This window comes from Scyliorhinus canicula, unplaced genomic scaffold (assembly GCF_902713615.1).
Source record: "Scyliorhinus canicula unplaced genomic scaffold, sScyCan1.1, whole genome shotgun sequence".
NCBI lineage: Eukaryota > Metazoa > Chordata > Chondrichthyes > Carcharhiniformes > Scyliorhinidae > Scyliorhinus > Scyliorhinus canicula.
Genome location: NW_024055947.1, coordinates 19,795 through 35,631, shown reverse-complemented (window position 1 = coordinate 35,631; position 15,837 = coordinate 19,795).

Here is a 15,837-nt window from a genome sequence, read left to right as displayed (position 1 = left end):
CAATGGGGAACAAGCTCCTCCCACTCATTGAAACATCGGCCCGACAAAGATGAGAAACGCGCATGCGCCCTGATGCATATCCAATAAAGATGGCGGCCGTTAACCTGAGCCGGATATGAGCTGCAGCTCCACTCGGTACAAACTGGGACCCGGAAACTCTTTTCCGAGGCTCGTGCCTCACACAAGGTGCTTAGGCAACGTTTCCGTCCATCCCCGCGATCTTTCGCTCCCTCCATATCGTTAATCGTTTGTTACTAATTTCGGATCTGAAGACACAGTCCTTGTCCATTGCCATTACCCACACTGCGCATGCTTCAATCACAGCGGGCCTCGCCCCTCATTCACTCCGATTGGTTGGAGGACCAGCCGCTCCCAGTCGGTCCTCCAGCCCGCCCCTCCTCTTCCGATTGGTCTGGAGCTGCCGTCAATCACCCGGGCATTTTGACGGCGACAGATGGACGGTCGCGAAGGCTTCATTTCCCGACGGATTCACTTCCTGGAAATGGGCTAGTAGCGCGGCCGCGTCAATTACGTGCGTGATGACGACGGAACACGACGACGACACGAACACGCCCACGTGACGCCGCCCGACGCCGTAAAAAGGCGCGGGCGACCACAGAATCTGTCGGGCAGGATGTCGGAGCCGAGGAGAGCTGCTCCTCGCTTTGTTGATGCTGACGTCGAGGCGCTGCTCGATGCCGTGGAGCAGAGGAGGGGCATCATCCGCCCGCGGAGAGGGCATCGCCAACCTGCCAGCGCGGTATGCCAGGCCTGGCGTGACGTGGCTGCTGCCGTCAGTGCTGTGGGGCAGACCCCTCGCTCAGCAGAGCAATGTAGGAAGAAGCTACACGACCTCACCAGGTCTGCCAGGGTAAGTGCCATGAGGGTGCCCCCTAGTCACAACCATCCCTCCCCCTTAACTTAAGCACCCCCCCCCCCCCCCCCCCCCGGGCACGGGAGGGGGGGGGAGAGGGATTGGGGCAGAGTTATTTGAGGGTGGTTCACAAAGTTGTCGCAGACCCAGCACTCTGGCCCCGAGGAGAGATGCAATCGTCTTATGACAACTTGCCCCCCCCAAACTGTGCCAGTATCTGAACGGACTGCTGATACCTACCGTTTTGTAATGATCTACCTATGTTCCCTCCCCCAACAGGCCAAGGCCGCTCATAACCACCGTGAGCGGCACAAGACTGGAGGGGGTTCGCCCAACCTGCACCCCCTCAGCACCTTTGAACAGAGGGCACTGGACCTTGTTGGGGGGTCTGCCACCCGCGATATCGCGCAATGCGAGGTTGGCGGAACTGCAGCAAGTGAGACAACCCTCCCTGACAAACACTCACCCCTCACCCATCCTCTGTCCCTTCACACACCCTGCCCACTGGGACACCTCCCCATCCTCTGTCCCTTCACACACCCTGCCCACTGGGACACCTCCCCCATCCTCTGTCCCTTCACACACCCTGCCCACTGGGACACCTCCCCCATCCTCTGTCCCTTCACAAACCCTGCCCACTGGGACACCTCCCCCATCCTCTGTCCCTTCACACACCCTGCCCACTGGGACACCTCCCCCATCCTCTGTCCCTTCACAAACCCTGCCTACTGGGACACCTCCCACATCCTCTGTCCCTTCACAAACCCTGCCCACTGGGACCGTCCAGTGGCCTGCCGAGCAAATCGAAATAACCCGTCTCATTCTCTTCCCTAGGACGTGATGCCGAACGACCAGGGCCGTCTGCCTCCAGACGGAGACAGGAATCTGCCGCCACCTCACCCGGGGCCTCACAACAGAGGGTGCCCGATCAGCGGGCAGCCCTATCCGCCCCAACCCAATCTGCGGACCAGGACGCACAGAGGGTTCGAAGTCCACCACCACCACCAGAAATGGCCAGGGACAACCCTCCTGTCGCTGAGCAGCCCCACACCATGGACGAGGCCCTAAACATTGAGAGCGTCGGGCTTGCGGCACTGCTTTCTCCCACCACATCCATCATCCCAGAGACACACACCCCGGCGGGCCTATTTAGTGATGAGTCTCCTGGGGCACAGTCTGGTTGGCACATCACAGCTGAGCAGGTACAGCAGGTGGAGGTCGGAGCAACAGAGGGCCCGGACTCGCGGAGGCCAGACCAGGCCCAGGATGCAGCTGGCTCCCAGACGTTTTCTGAGTTCCTGGAGTTTATCAACCCACCCGCACAGCCGATGCCTCAGGAAACCCAGGGAAACAATGGCGGGAGGAGGGCAGCCTTCCTGGCTCTGCAGACGCTGTTAGAGGAGTCGAACCGCGTCCAAGAGCAGGGAGTGGTGCCGCTCATGGCAGAGACCCAGTCCGACACCGCACGGGTGGCATCCGCGGTGGAGGCAATGGGTCAGGTTATGCAAGACGTTGGGGTTAATGTGCACGCATCATCCTCGGCCCTGGACAGGGTTGCCCTCTCACAGGCAGCAATGTGCCAGAGCCAAAACGACATTGCCGGCGCCCTGCGGGCCATGGCACAGTCCCAGCAGTCGATAGCACAGTCGCAGCAGTCGGTCGCGGAGACCATCAACCGCCTGACACATGTGCTGGATGGCGTCGTGCACACACAGGTTGAGATCGCACAGTCCCTGGCGGGAATGTCTAACTCCCTGGACTCCGTCTCTGCAAACCTTCGGATCCTGGTGGATACCGTTGCAGGCCTCCAGGACTGGCAGCGCTAGGTGTCGGTGGTGCGACGGGGAACCTCCCCGCTCGCACCTCTGTCCCAAAGTGAGGCCCGGGGGCCACCGGGCTCCCCGAGGGAGGAGGAGGTTTCGGGGCCCGTCCCATTAACTCCATCACGGGACGTCCCGGAATTCTCGGCCTCCCCCCGTCCCATCCCTGGTGCATCGGGTGGGCAGCAGGCAGAGCAGGGTGGCACAATGTCACCCGAGACGCCCGCAGAGCAGCCTGGCCCATCAAGGCCGGGTCGCCCCAGGAAACGCATAGCCAAGGAGAAACGAGTCGAGGGGGGCGATTCGCAGCAATCCTCCTCCACTCCTGCTGTATCATCTGGGGATTCACTTAGACGTAGTGGTAGGGCCCGTAAGGCAACTAAGATAGACACTGAGTAAGTTGGCACGGGTGAAGGGCACAGTTTAGTTGTAGGGGCTAGGGCACCTGTAAATAATTGTTAATATTAAACGCACTGTTCCACCTTACTTGTAATACCGTGTGATTGTTCCACAGCCACAGGAATCGTGATGGTGACCGAGTGTCGCTGGGGGTGACGGGTGGTGAAACCTCGGTGCCGGGTGTGCAGTCCCTGCCCCTACCCCCTCCCACAGCTAGCCCACGCGGGCACGTGATGGAGTGTCAGTGACGAACTCAGCGGCCACCAAGGTGGATGGTTCAGCTATTGCCATGGGTCAGACTCTCTCTAACGATTCTGAGCTCACAGCTCTTCGCAGAGCGGGCTGTCATCATTCCACATGGCACTGATCACACCCGCTGACACAGCCATCAATGTTGTGCCATTCCGTCTGTACCCAGTGATAGGCGTCATGTCGAAGTGGAGCAGTGTACACTGAGGGGGGGGGGGGGGGGTTGTGGTGGTGGCAGTTGTGTGGTGACCCTCTGCATGACTAGCGATGCAGGTGGTGGTTTGGTGTTCATCGGGGACGTCACATGCGATGCGTGAACCGTGCTGCCACCAGGACGTCGCGTGCCCGCCGTCCTTGCCGGGTCCGTCGTGCCGCCTCCTGGACATCACCAGCACCTGGGTCGTGTCTGCGTTCTGCGCCCGCCACTCCGCCAGCCTCCTCCTCCTCCTCCTCCTCCTCCTCCTCCTCTGTGCTGGCACCACTGCCACTAGCTTCTCCCTCCGCCTCCTGCAACAGGTCATCTCCCCTCTGCATCGCGATGTTGTGCAGCGCACAGCAGACCACTACAATGCGAGCGACCCTGTCGGCCTGGTACTGCAGGGCCCCTCCGGAGCGGTCCAGGCACCTGAATCTCATCTTCAGGAGGCCAAGGCAGCGCTCCACCACACCCCTGGTTGCTGCATGGGCCTCGTTGTATCGTGTTTCCGCATTGGTCTGAGGCCTCCGTATAGGCGTCATCAGCCAAGACCTCAGCGGATAACCCCTGTCACCTAGCAACCAGCCCCTCAGCCGGGGGGGGACGTCCCTTAAACATCGCAGGGATGAACGACTGCGCTAGTATGTAGGAGTCATGCACACTCCCTGGGAACCTTGCACAGACGTTCATGAACCTCATGTGGGGGTCACATACCACCTGGACATTAATGGAGTATGTCCCCCTCCTGTTTGTGAACACTTCCTTGTCCACAGCAGGCGGGCGCATGGGGACGTGAACACAGTTGATTGACCCCTGAACCCTCGGTATCCCGGCCACACTGGCAAATCCACGGGCTCGTGAGTCTTGACTTGCTTGGTCCTCGGGAAAGGTGATGTAGCGGTCCGCGATGGCATAGAGGGCGTCGGTCACATCCCGGATGCACCTGTGCACCGATGACTGGGAGATCCCGGAGACGTCCCCGCTCGGAGACTGGAAGGAGCCGGTAGCATAGAAGTTCAGAGCGACCGTCACCTTGATGGCAACCGGGATTGCGTGTCCTCCCCCCGTTCCACGTGGGGCGAGGTGCGACAGGAGTTGGCAGATATGTATCACCGTCTGCCTACTCAGCCGGAGTCTTCTCCTGCAGGTGATGTCCGGCATTGTTAGGAAAGAGACCCGGACACGGTACACCCTCGGCTTTGGTCGTCGCCTCTGGCGCCGTGGCTGCACCCTCACTCTCTCCTCTTCCTCTTCCTCCTCCCCCCCCCCCCCCCCCCCCCCCCCATGCTGCTCGACGACTGGCAACTCCTCGGCCCTTCCCTCTGCTGCTGCAGCTGGCCCTGCAGCCACTGCGGGTTGTGGGTGTGGATGCTGCTGCATCTCCAAATCCAGTAGAGCGGCCCCAACCACTGCGCAGAACATAGCCGTTCTGTTCCCATACATCGTGCTAACCTACAGAAGGGTGGTGGGGGGCAGAGAATCGGGACATGTTAGACGGAGGTTAGTCGACACCTCAGCAGCCGCCAGCCATGGGATACCAGTGTGTCCCGGTGGCCTGGTCGCGCTGCTGACACGCGGTCAGCCTAACCCCTGGTCACTTTCTGCATCCAACGGCCAGTAAACTATGGCCTCCTCACGGGTGCGTCAGTGGCCTGTGTCCGGAAGCCACAGGGGAACCAGCGGCCGTGTCCTCGTCACCGGCACACCATGGCATGCTGGCAGACATTTTGTTACGGGGTTGGACGGCTCACTCTCTACCTAACCCCCCCCCCGTCCGTCGCCCCCCACTGCCTCCCCCGTCGCCCCCCACTGCCTCCCCCATCTCCCCCACTGCCTCCCCCGTCTCCCCCACTGCCTCCCCCGTCTCCCCCACTGCCTCCCCCTTCGCCCCCACTGCCTCCCCCGTCTCCCCACTGGCCTCCCCCGTCTCCCCCACTGCCTCCCCTGTCTCCCCCACTGCCTCCCCCGTCTCCCCCACTGCCTCCCCCTTCGCCCCCACTGCCTCCCCCGTCGCCCCCACTGCCTCCCCCGTCCCCCACTGCCTCCCCCGTCTCCCCCACTGCCTCCCCCTTCGCCCCCCACTGCCTCCCCCGTCGCCCCCCACTGCCTCCCCGTCTCCCCCACTGCCTCCCCCGTCTCCCCCACTGCCTCCCCCTTCGCCCCCACTGCCTCCCCCGTCGCCCCCCACTGCCTCCCCCGTCTCCCCCACTGCCTCCCCCGTCTCCCCCACTTGCCTCCCCCGTCTCCCCCACTGCCTCCCCCGTCTCCCCCACTGCCTCCCCCGTCTCCCCCACTGCCTCCCCCGTCTCCCCCACTACCTCCTCCGTCTCCCCCACTGCCTCCCCCGTCGCCCCCACTGCCTCCCCCGTCTCCCCCACTGCCTCCCCCTTCGCCCCCCACTGCCTCCCCCGTCGCCCCCCACTGCCTCCCCCGTCTCCCACTGCCTCCCCCGTCTCCCCCACTGCCTCCCCCGTCTCCCCCCACTGCCTCCCCCGTCTCCCCCACTGCCTCCCCCGTCTCCCCCCTGCCTCCCCCGTCTCCCCCACTGCCTCCCCCTTCGCCCCCCACTGCCTCCCCCGTCTCCCCACTGCCTCCCCCGTCTCCCCCACTGCCTCCCCTGTCCTCCCCCACTGCCTCCCCCGTCTCCCCCCTGCCTCCCCCTTCGCCCCCCCCCGCCTCCCCCGTCGCCCCCCACTGCCTCCCCCGTCTCCCCCACTGCCTCCCCCGTCTCCCCCACTGCCTCCCCCTTCGCCCCCCACTGCCTCCCCCGTCGCCCCCCACTGCCTCCCCCGTCTCCCCCACTGCCTCCCCCGTCTCCCCCACTGCCTCCCCCTTCGCCCCCCACTGCCTCCCCCGTCGCCCCCCACTGCCTCCCCCGTCTCCCCACTGCCTCCCCCATCTCCCCCACTGCCTCCCCCGTCTCCCCCACTGCCTCCCCCGTCTCCCCCACTGCCTCCCCCGTCTCCCCCACTGCCTCCGCCGTCTCCCCCACTACCTCCTCCGTCTCCCCCACTGCCTCCCCCGTCGCCCCCACTGCCTCCCCCGTCGCCCCACACTCCCCCCGCTCTGGACCCCCTCCCGTTCTCAGGGATGCCTTCCCCGTTGTGGCCAGACTCGAGTGGTGCGCTGAGCGGTGGGCTGAGCGGTGCGCTGAGCGGTGGGCTGAGCGGTGCGCTGAGCGGTGCGCTGAGCGGTGGGCTGAGCGGTGCGCTGAGCGGTGGGCTGAGCGGTGGGCTGAGCGGTGGGCTGAGCGGTGGGCTGAGCGGTGCGCTGAGCGGTGCGCTGACCTCCTCCAAGCAGTCGTCAGCCAGGCCGACTGGTTGACAAATTTAAAAAGCAGGTGTGTTTCACGACGTGCAAACAGGGCGCCATGACGTCGGGACTTCGGCCCATCCGGGCCGGTGAATAGCGGGGGGGGGCTATCAGTGGCGATTCTGGTTGTGTCAGGGGCGGGAAGGAGGCGTTTGTCGGGAATGGCGACTCCGACATTTTGCGGCGTTCGGAGAATAGCGGGAGGGCGTCGGAACAGCGTCGCCGTAAAAATTTCCGACGCCCGCTATTCTCCGAACCGTCGTGAGTCCGGAGAATCTCGCCCACAGTGTCTGTTCCAGTAATGAATCAAGCTGCAGTGGCAGTGAACACATCATTGGATCCAATGTAGAATCATAGATCCCAGACACTGCAGAAGGAGGCCATTCGGCCCCTCAAGTCGGCGCCCTCTGAAAGATCACTCTCCCTCGACCAATCCTTCATCCGATCCCCGTAACCCCACCCAGGGACAATTTAGTCCATCTAACATCTTTGGATTGTGGGAGGAAACCAGAACAACTGGAGGAAATCTACGCAGAGACAGGAAGAGTGTGTAAACCACACAGACAGTGACCCAGGGTCGGAATTGAACCCAAGTACCTGGCACTATGAGAAAACAGTGCTAACCACTGTGCCGCCCAATACTCTGTCAATGTTACTATTAGACAATAACCTGCGTGTTATTGCAACCCTGGTGTGTGTTTCTCTAACTTATTATTAGACATTATATCTGCAGTGTCAAAATTGGAACACGTTTTGCTTCTCATTGCAACTTGAAAATTCAGTACTTCTGGCTTTGTTGGATGAATATTTCAGGCCGAGGGGAAATCAAATATAATAGCCGGGTAATGTAGGAGATTCGGGGGATAGTCGCCAGAGTCCTTATTGGCCACTGGCTGCTCTCCCTTTTGAGGGGGAGAGCTGTGGGTGGCGATTTAACCTGAGGATCACTACACCTCAGGCGAGGGGTTAAATTGAGAAGACAGGCCCTTCGTGAATAACCTCAGCTGATGCGAGAATTGATCACGCCCTGTTGACCTTGCTCCCCATCAAGAACCAGGTGTCAAGCCAACTGAGCTAAACCGGATGCCGAAATGTTGAACTGAGAGCCAGCCAGGAGTCAAACCTGGATTCTCCTGATTCGTAGTCAGCCGCGTTATCCATTGCGCCACTGGCCCACAGTGGTGCATGGCTTTTGATATTTTTTGTTGATGAAGACCAGTTACGAGATTGAGGTAGTATTCAGCACAGACTAAACCTGAAGCATGTGATGTTTCTGCCCTGTTTCGAACTGGGGACCTTTCAAATGTGAGGCGAATGTGATAGCCACTATACTACAGACACAGCTGCCAGCCAATGGACCAGTGACACATTCATCTGAACTGTCTTGTTGCAGCAGGGGCTCATTTAGCACAGTGGGCTAAATAGCTGGCTTGCAATACAGAACAATGCCAGCAGTGCAGGTTCAATTACCGTACCGGCCTCACCGAACAGGCCCCGGAATGTGGCGACTAGGTGCTTTTCAGAGTAACTTCATTGAAGCCTACTTGTGACAATAAGCGATTATTATTCTCATGGTTCAGCTGAGAGGCGGTGTCACTTCTGACAAAAAGACGTCTGTTTCTTGAAAGCCGATGTCTCAACTTAGAAGACCAGAAGAAATAGAACTTATATTTGTTCAGCAAATATCTAATGGAACCAAGCTTTCTCTTCAATTATTAATGCATCATTCTTATCTTCCTACAGAAAAAATCATCCACCTTTACTCAATATTTGTTTCATTATTCAATGCGTAACATCAGTATTTTTATTTATTATATATGTCTTCATTTTGAATTGAATAACTCTGAAATATACACCATTGAATTGCAAACACAACTGAGCAAAAGAAGAAAGTTAACTGGGTAATACAAATCACATGGTGCTTTGCTGAGTTTGACCACAGTTAGCTTTTAAACAAAGTTAAATATCGTTAAATGGAAGAGAATTGAGAATTATGTGTTGCTTATATTTGACCCCTCTGTGTTTTGGTGTGAAACATTCTGCAGCCTAAATACCGTTCATGTATAAGAAAGGAGGGTTGACAGCAAATCCGCACTGATCTTGGATTTCCTCATCTCCCTGAGCGGCTTTTCCTGTTTCTACATCAAAAAGACTTTTTTTCAACAATATGGTTCAATTAATTATCTGGATAGCATCTAATTCAGTTATTGATTAGTTTGTGTTATCAGACTTTTAATTTGACTTTTATTCAATTTCAAATCTGTCGGAGCCAGATTCGATCCCAGACCCCCAGAGCATTAACCTGGGTCTCTGGATTACTAGCCCAGTAACAATACCATTACTCCACTGCCCAGCCCACATAGTCTTGGCAGAATATGGGACGGAATTCTCCGACCCCATGGCGATGCGGAGAATAGCGGGACGCGCCGTTTTTTCCCGCGACGCCGGTCCGACACGCTCCCACTATTCTCCCCAACGGCGAATTTTTCCAACCGCCTTTCCCGCGAATAACCCCGTCAAATTGCCCAAAATGGCCAAAACCGGCCTCCTGCTATTCTCCGGCATAGATGGGCCGAAGCCCCGACGTCGGCACGCAAGTTGAGTACGCCGGCTGACACACCTGCTTTTCAAATTCGTCAGCCAGGGAGGAGGTGAGTGGACCGCCGGACTGTGAGCAAACCGGGGCTGGCATCCCGGAGAAATGGCTGCAGGAAGCCACATGTTAGAGGTATAAAAGGGCTTCCTTGACCTTGTTACTAATGACAGTGAATGCACTATGAAAATAACAATTTTAAAACTAAATGTGATTACACATGCGTACTTACAGCTTCCTACATTACAACAGTGAATACATTTCAAAAGTACTCCATTGGCTTTAAAACACTTTAAGAGGTCCAGTGGTCATGAGAGGTTTTATAGAAATGTACATTTGTTCTAATTGTCCACAAACTCGGATATATTACACTCGGTGTCCTCACCAAAACCATTGATAAAGATTGAGTCTTAATTTTGTGGAATAAGCACATTGTTGACACCATTTTGAATACTGTGAGAAACTCCAGACACACCATATGCACAATTATTTGTTGTAAAACATATCGAGTTGTTGTGATTTGGAATGCACTGTCTATAAATGGTGCTGGAATCTCATTGGACTGTAACTTCCAAAAGGGAATTTCGTACATTCTGAAAAAGAAAACAAAATAGTCGAACTATGGGATTAAATGGGTCACTGTACAGAGAGCTGGCATGGGAAAAATGGGCCAAATAGACTCCTCTGTGCTCTGGGACTCTCGTGTACATGTAAAGCGAGTGGAAATGACCTGGAACCTACTGCCTACAAGGATAAGGAGATGCAGAGACGACGAGAGGATCTCAATAGAAAGTTGGACAGGCACTGAGAGAAATGAATTCAGGGATAGAACGGGGCAATGGACAGACTGGCTTGCTCCACAGAGAGCCGACATGGTCTCAAAGGGCTGAATGGCCCCATTCCCCACCCTCCAGATTCTATGATCTCAGGAGAGTTCAGCTGCTCCAGTCACTCCAACTTACTGGAGACCCTCATCTCTAGTACCATTCTTGGAAATGTCCTCTACACCCTCTAAGAATTTCACATATTTCCTAAAGTGTGGGCCCCATATATAGGGTTCCATTCTGGAGGGACAGAATTGAAAAGCACGGAGGAAATGTTCAATTTGTTTAGACCCAGGGTGAGACAACACTGGGAGCACTGACAACATTGGTGATCTCCATTTCGATAAAGGAAATAGAGGCACTGGATAAGGTGCAACAAAGATTCATAATATACAGAACTGAGAGCATTTAACACTCAGGAAGGCTGGGGCTGTTTTTTTTCTAGATATGAGAAGACTGATGGGTGACCTGATGAAAGTCTTTGAGATTATGAAAGGATTCAATAATCCAATAGGAATTTCAGTAGAAACCTCTTTACCGAGCGAGTGGTGAGAATGTGGAACTCACTCCCACAGCGAGTGGTTGAGGTGAACAGCAGGAATACATAGAACGTAAAGCTAGAGACATACATGAGGGAAAAAGAATAGAACGAGATGCTGATGGGGGAGGTGGGGAGATGTAGAGGGGTGGGTGGAGGATCATGTGGAGCATAAATACTGACAGACCATGGCTAACCTCAGCCAGTATGGGAATTTAACCTGTGCTGTTGGTGTCACTCAGCACGAATCAGCCATCCAACCAACTGAGCTAACCGATCCCCGTGTAAATCTGTAATAATTCCTTCAATATTAGCGATTTCCTGTCTCCCACCATACTATCTAATGTAGTTTCCCAGTGCACCTCAGACAACTTCCCCCTCATACCCTGATAGTTTTCTTCTGTGAGAAGCACCAAGATAAATTAAACAAATGAACCATGTAACCACCATGGCATCTTCATGGCAATGAGGCATGACTTGAAAATGAAAAATGAAAATCGCTTATTGTCACGAGTAGGCTTCAATGAAGTTACTGTGAAAAGCCCCTAGTCGCCACATTCCGGCGCCTGTACGGGGTGGCTGGTACGGGAATCGAACCGTGCTGCTGGTCTGCTTGGTAAGCCAGCGATTTAGCCTAGTGAGCTAAACCAACCCCTTTTTAATGAAATGAAAATCGCTTATTGTCACGAGTAGGCTTCAAATGAAGTTACTGTGAAAAGCCCCTAGTCGCCACATTCCGGCGCCTGTTCGGGGAGGCTGTTACGGGAACTGAACCGTGCTACTGGCCTGCTTGGTCTGCTTTCAAAGCCAGCAATTTCGCCCTGTGCTAAACAGCCCCTGACTTTGGGGTTTCCAAACAGAAAAGGATATTCTGATATGTGAAATGTGCAACCAGATATTCACAAGAAGGCTCAGAGAGAATCAGCCCACTGGGGGAGAAGTCGTGAGACCGGCCAGTCCAGCAGAAAGAAACCCTCTGACCATCCCCATTGACCAACAGAATGAACAAAATGCAGTCTTGGATGTAATTGAGAACAGAAACAATAACAGCAGAATCCAATCCCTGTAATCAGTTGTGAACTTGTTGGTGTCTCAGGAAATGCGATGAATTACAAAATCCCTTCGCACATTGAGAGCAGGTGAACGGCCTCTCCCCAGTATAAACACCCTGGTGTGACTGCAGACGGCATAACCAAGTGAATCACGCAAATACACGTAAACGGGTGTGGGATAATCGGGATTATGGAGACATGGCTGCAGGATAACCAGGGATGGGAACTGAATATATTCAGTATTTAGGACGGACAGACAAAAAGGAAAAGGAAGTGAAGAGCTGGTTAAAGAGGAAATTAATGCAATAGTGAGGAAGGATATTCGCTCTGACAATGTGGAATCTGTGTGGGTAGAGCTCAGAAACACCATGGGGCAAAAAAATTAGTGAGCATCGTATATAGACGCCCAAGCTGCAGTGATGATTTTGGGAATGGCATAAAACAGGAAATTAGGCTGATTGTATAAGTTTCTGTCGGTATGTGAAGAGAAAAAGATTGGTGAAGACAAATGTAGCTTCCTTCCAGTCAGAAACAGGGGAATGTATAATAGGGAACAAAGAAATGGCTGAGCAAATAAATACATACTTTGGTTCTGTCTTCACAAATGGGGGCTTCAACTCTGAAGTTCCTGCAGATTGGAGGGTGGCTTATGTACCTCCACTATTTAAAAAGGAAGATCGAGAGAAAACAGGGAATAATAGACCAGTAAACCAGACATTGGCAGTGGGGAACATTCTAGAATCCATTATCATCATGGATTTATGAAGGGGAAATCATGCTTCACAGATCTACTGGAATTCTTCGAGGGTGTAACTGGTCGGGTTGACGAGGGGGAGCCAGTGGATGTGGTATATTTGGAGTTTCAGGTGGCTTTTGACCAAAGTCCCGCACAAGAGATTAGTGTGTAAAATTAAAGCACGTGGGTTAGGGGTAGTGTGTTGAGATGGATAAAATACTGGGTGGCAGACAGGAAACAAAGAGAAGGAATTAATGGGTGTTTTTTCAAATTGGCAGGCAGTGACTATTGGGGTACTGCAGGGGTCGGTGCTCGGTCCCAGATATTCACAAGATATATTAATGATTTTTCTTTTTAAATTTATAGTACCCAATTTGTTTTCTAATTAAGGGGCAATTTAGTGTGGTCAATTCACCTACCCTGCACACCTTTGTGATCTGGGGGTGAGACCCACGCAGCGAAGGTTTACCAGACTGATTCCTGGGATGGTGGAACTGACATATAACAGAGTGAATCAGTTAGGATTGTATTCGCTGGAGTTCAGAAGAATGAGAGATCTCAAGAGAAACCTATAATATTCTGACAGGGCTCGACCGGGGAGATGCAGGAAAGATTTTCCCGATGGTGGGAATGTACAGAACCAGAGGTCGCAGTCTGAGAATACGGGGTAGACCATTTAAACAGAGATGAGGAGAAATGTCTTCATCCAGAGAGTGGTGATGCTGTGGAACTTGTTACCACAGGAAATAGTTGAGGCCAATACATTGTATGTTTTCAAGAAACATTTAGATATAGCACTTTGGGCGAAGGGGATCAAAGGATATGGAGAGGAAAGCGGGATTGGGCTATGGAGTTAGATGGTAAACCATGATCATAATGAATGGTGGAGCAGATCGAGGGGCCAAATGGCCTCATCCTGCTCCTATTTTCTATGTAATCCCTTCCCACACTAAGAGCAGGTGAATGGTCTCTCCCCAGTGTGAACTTGCTGGTGTGTCTGCAGACTGGATAACTGTGTGAATCCATTCCCACAGAGGGAGCAGGTGAATGGCTTCTCCCCAGCGTGAATTCGCTGATGTTTCCGCAGGATGGATGAATCAAGAAATCCCTTCCCACACTGAGAGCAGGTGAATGGCTTCTCCCCAGTGTGAACACGTTGGTGTGTCTGCAGGCTGGATAAATCCCCAAATCTCTCCCCACACTGAGAGCAAGTGAATGACGTCTCCCCAGTGTGAAATCGCTCATGGTTCCGCAGGCTGGATAACCTGGTGAATCCATTCCCACGCTGAGAGCAGGTGAACGGCCTCTCCCCAGTGTGAACTCGCTGGTGTGTCTGCAGACTGGATAACTGTGTGAATCCCTTCCCACAGACGGAGCAGGTGAATGGCCTCTCCCCAGTGTGAACCTGCTGGTGTGTCTGCAGGTGAGATAACCAAGTGAATCCCTTCCCACACTGAGGGCAGGTGAATGGCCTCTCCCCAGTGTGAACTCGCTGATGTTTCCGCAGGGTGGATGAAGTAATGAATCTCTCCCCACACTGAGCGCAGATGAATGATGTCTCCCCAGTGTGAACTGGCTGGTGTGTTTGCAGACTGGATAAATCACTGAATCTTTCCCCTCACTGAGAGCAGGTGAATGGCCTCTCCCGAGTGTGAAATTGCTGATGTTTCCGCAGGTTGGATAAAGCACGGAATCTCTGCCCACACTGAGAGCAGGTGAATGGCCTCTCCTCAGTGTGAACTCGCTGATGTTTCCGCAGGGTGGATGAAGAAATGAATCCCTTCCCACACTGAGAGCAGGTGAACGGCCTCTCCCCAGTGTGAACTCGCTGATGCTGCCACAGTGCGGATGAATCAATGCATCCCTTCCCACATTGAGAGCAGGTGAACGGCCTCTCCCCAGTGTGAATTCGCTGATGTTTCCGCAGGGTGGATGAATCAATGAATCCCTCTCCACACTGAGAGCAGGTGAAAGGCATCTCCCCAGTGTGAACCTACTCATGTCTCTGCAGGTTACCTAATCGAGTGAATCACTTCCCACACTGAGAGCAGGTGAACGGCCTCTCCCCTGTGTGACTGCGTCGATGAATCTCCAGCTCAGATGGGCACCTGTATCCCTTCCCACAGTCCGCACATTTCCACGGTTTCTCCATGTTGTTGGTATCTCGTGTCTTTCCAGATTGGACAATCAGTGGAAGCCTTGTCTTCACACATGTGCACTGTCTCTCCTCACGATGGTGTGATGTTTTTTCAGGCTGTGCGACTGGTTAAAGCTCTTTGCACAGTCAGTTCAATGGAACACTCTCACTCGGGTGTGTTTTGTGTGGGTCTCGGTGCTTTTCTAGTCACATTAACATTTAAAATCTTTTGAAGCCGACAGATTGGACAAACATTTCTCCTTCTCGCCGATGATATTCAGAGCTCGATGATATCTAGTTCAGAAGGAATCGAGTGAGTTTGTCACATCGAGACATGATGTTTGAGATTTCTGTCTGTAATTCCTCCTCTTCCAATATCCTTTGAAAACAATTTACAAAAGTCATCCTTGTTAGTACAGGATAGAAATTCAGAACAGACAATCCTAGTTCCGAAGAAATATTATTTCCTCTCTCGTTCTCCAGAAGCTGTAAATCTCCATTACACACAATCTCCCTCCATTCTCACTCTGCTGTATCTAATATTCACCCTCCCAATTCTCCTGAAGGTGCTGAGTCATGTTGATTGACAGATTCAACCTCCGCTCACTGCTTCCTGACCAGGACATAGAAATTATAATAGTAGCAAGAGTAGGCCATTTGGCCCACCAACTCTGCTCAACCACTCAATGAGATCCTTGGCCAATCTACCTGAGCACCAGTTTCCCACACAATCCCGATATCCCTCGATATCTTCAATATCTAGGAACCTATCAATATTTGTCTTGAACATACTTGGCGACTGAGGCTGCACATTCCCTGGGGTAGAGAATTCCAAAGCTTCACCACATCCTCAAGTGAAGAAATCCCTCCTCATCTCAGCTTTCACTCTATTTTTCCCATAACCCTTCACTCCATTGTCAACAAAATATCTGTCAAACTTGTACTTCAATATATTCAATGACCCCCAGATACAACTGGTCCCAGAGAAACAGAAATCCAAAGACTAACAACCCTCTGAGGGAAGTGATGACTAGAAATCTACAACAGAGCTACAATTTTATATTACAAGACAAGAAATAATAATACATTTGCTTTATTACAAACTTT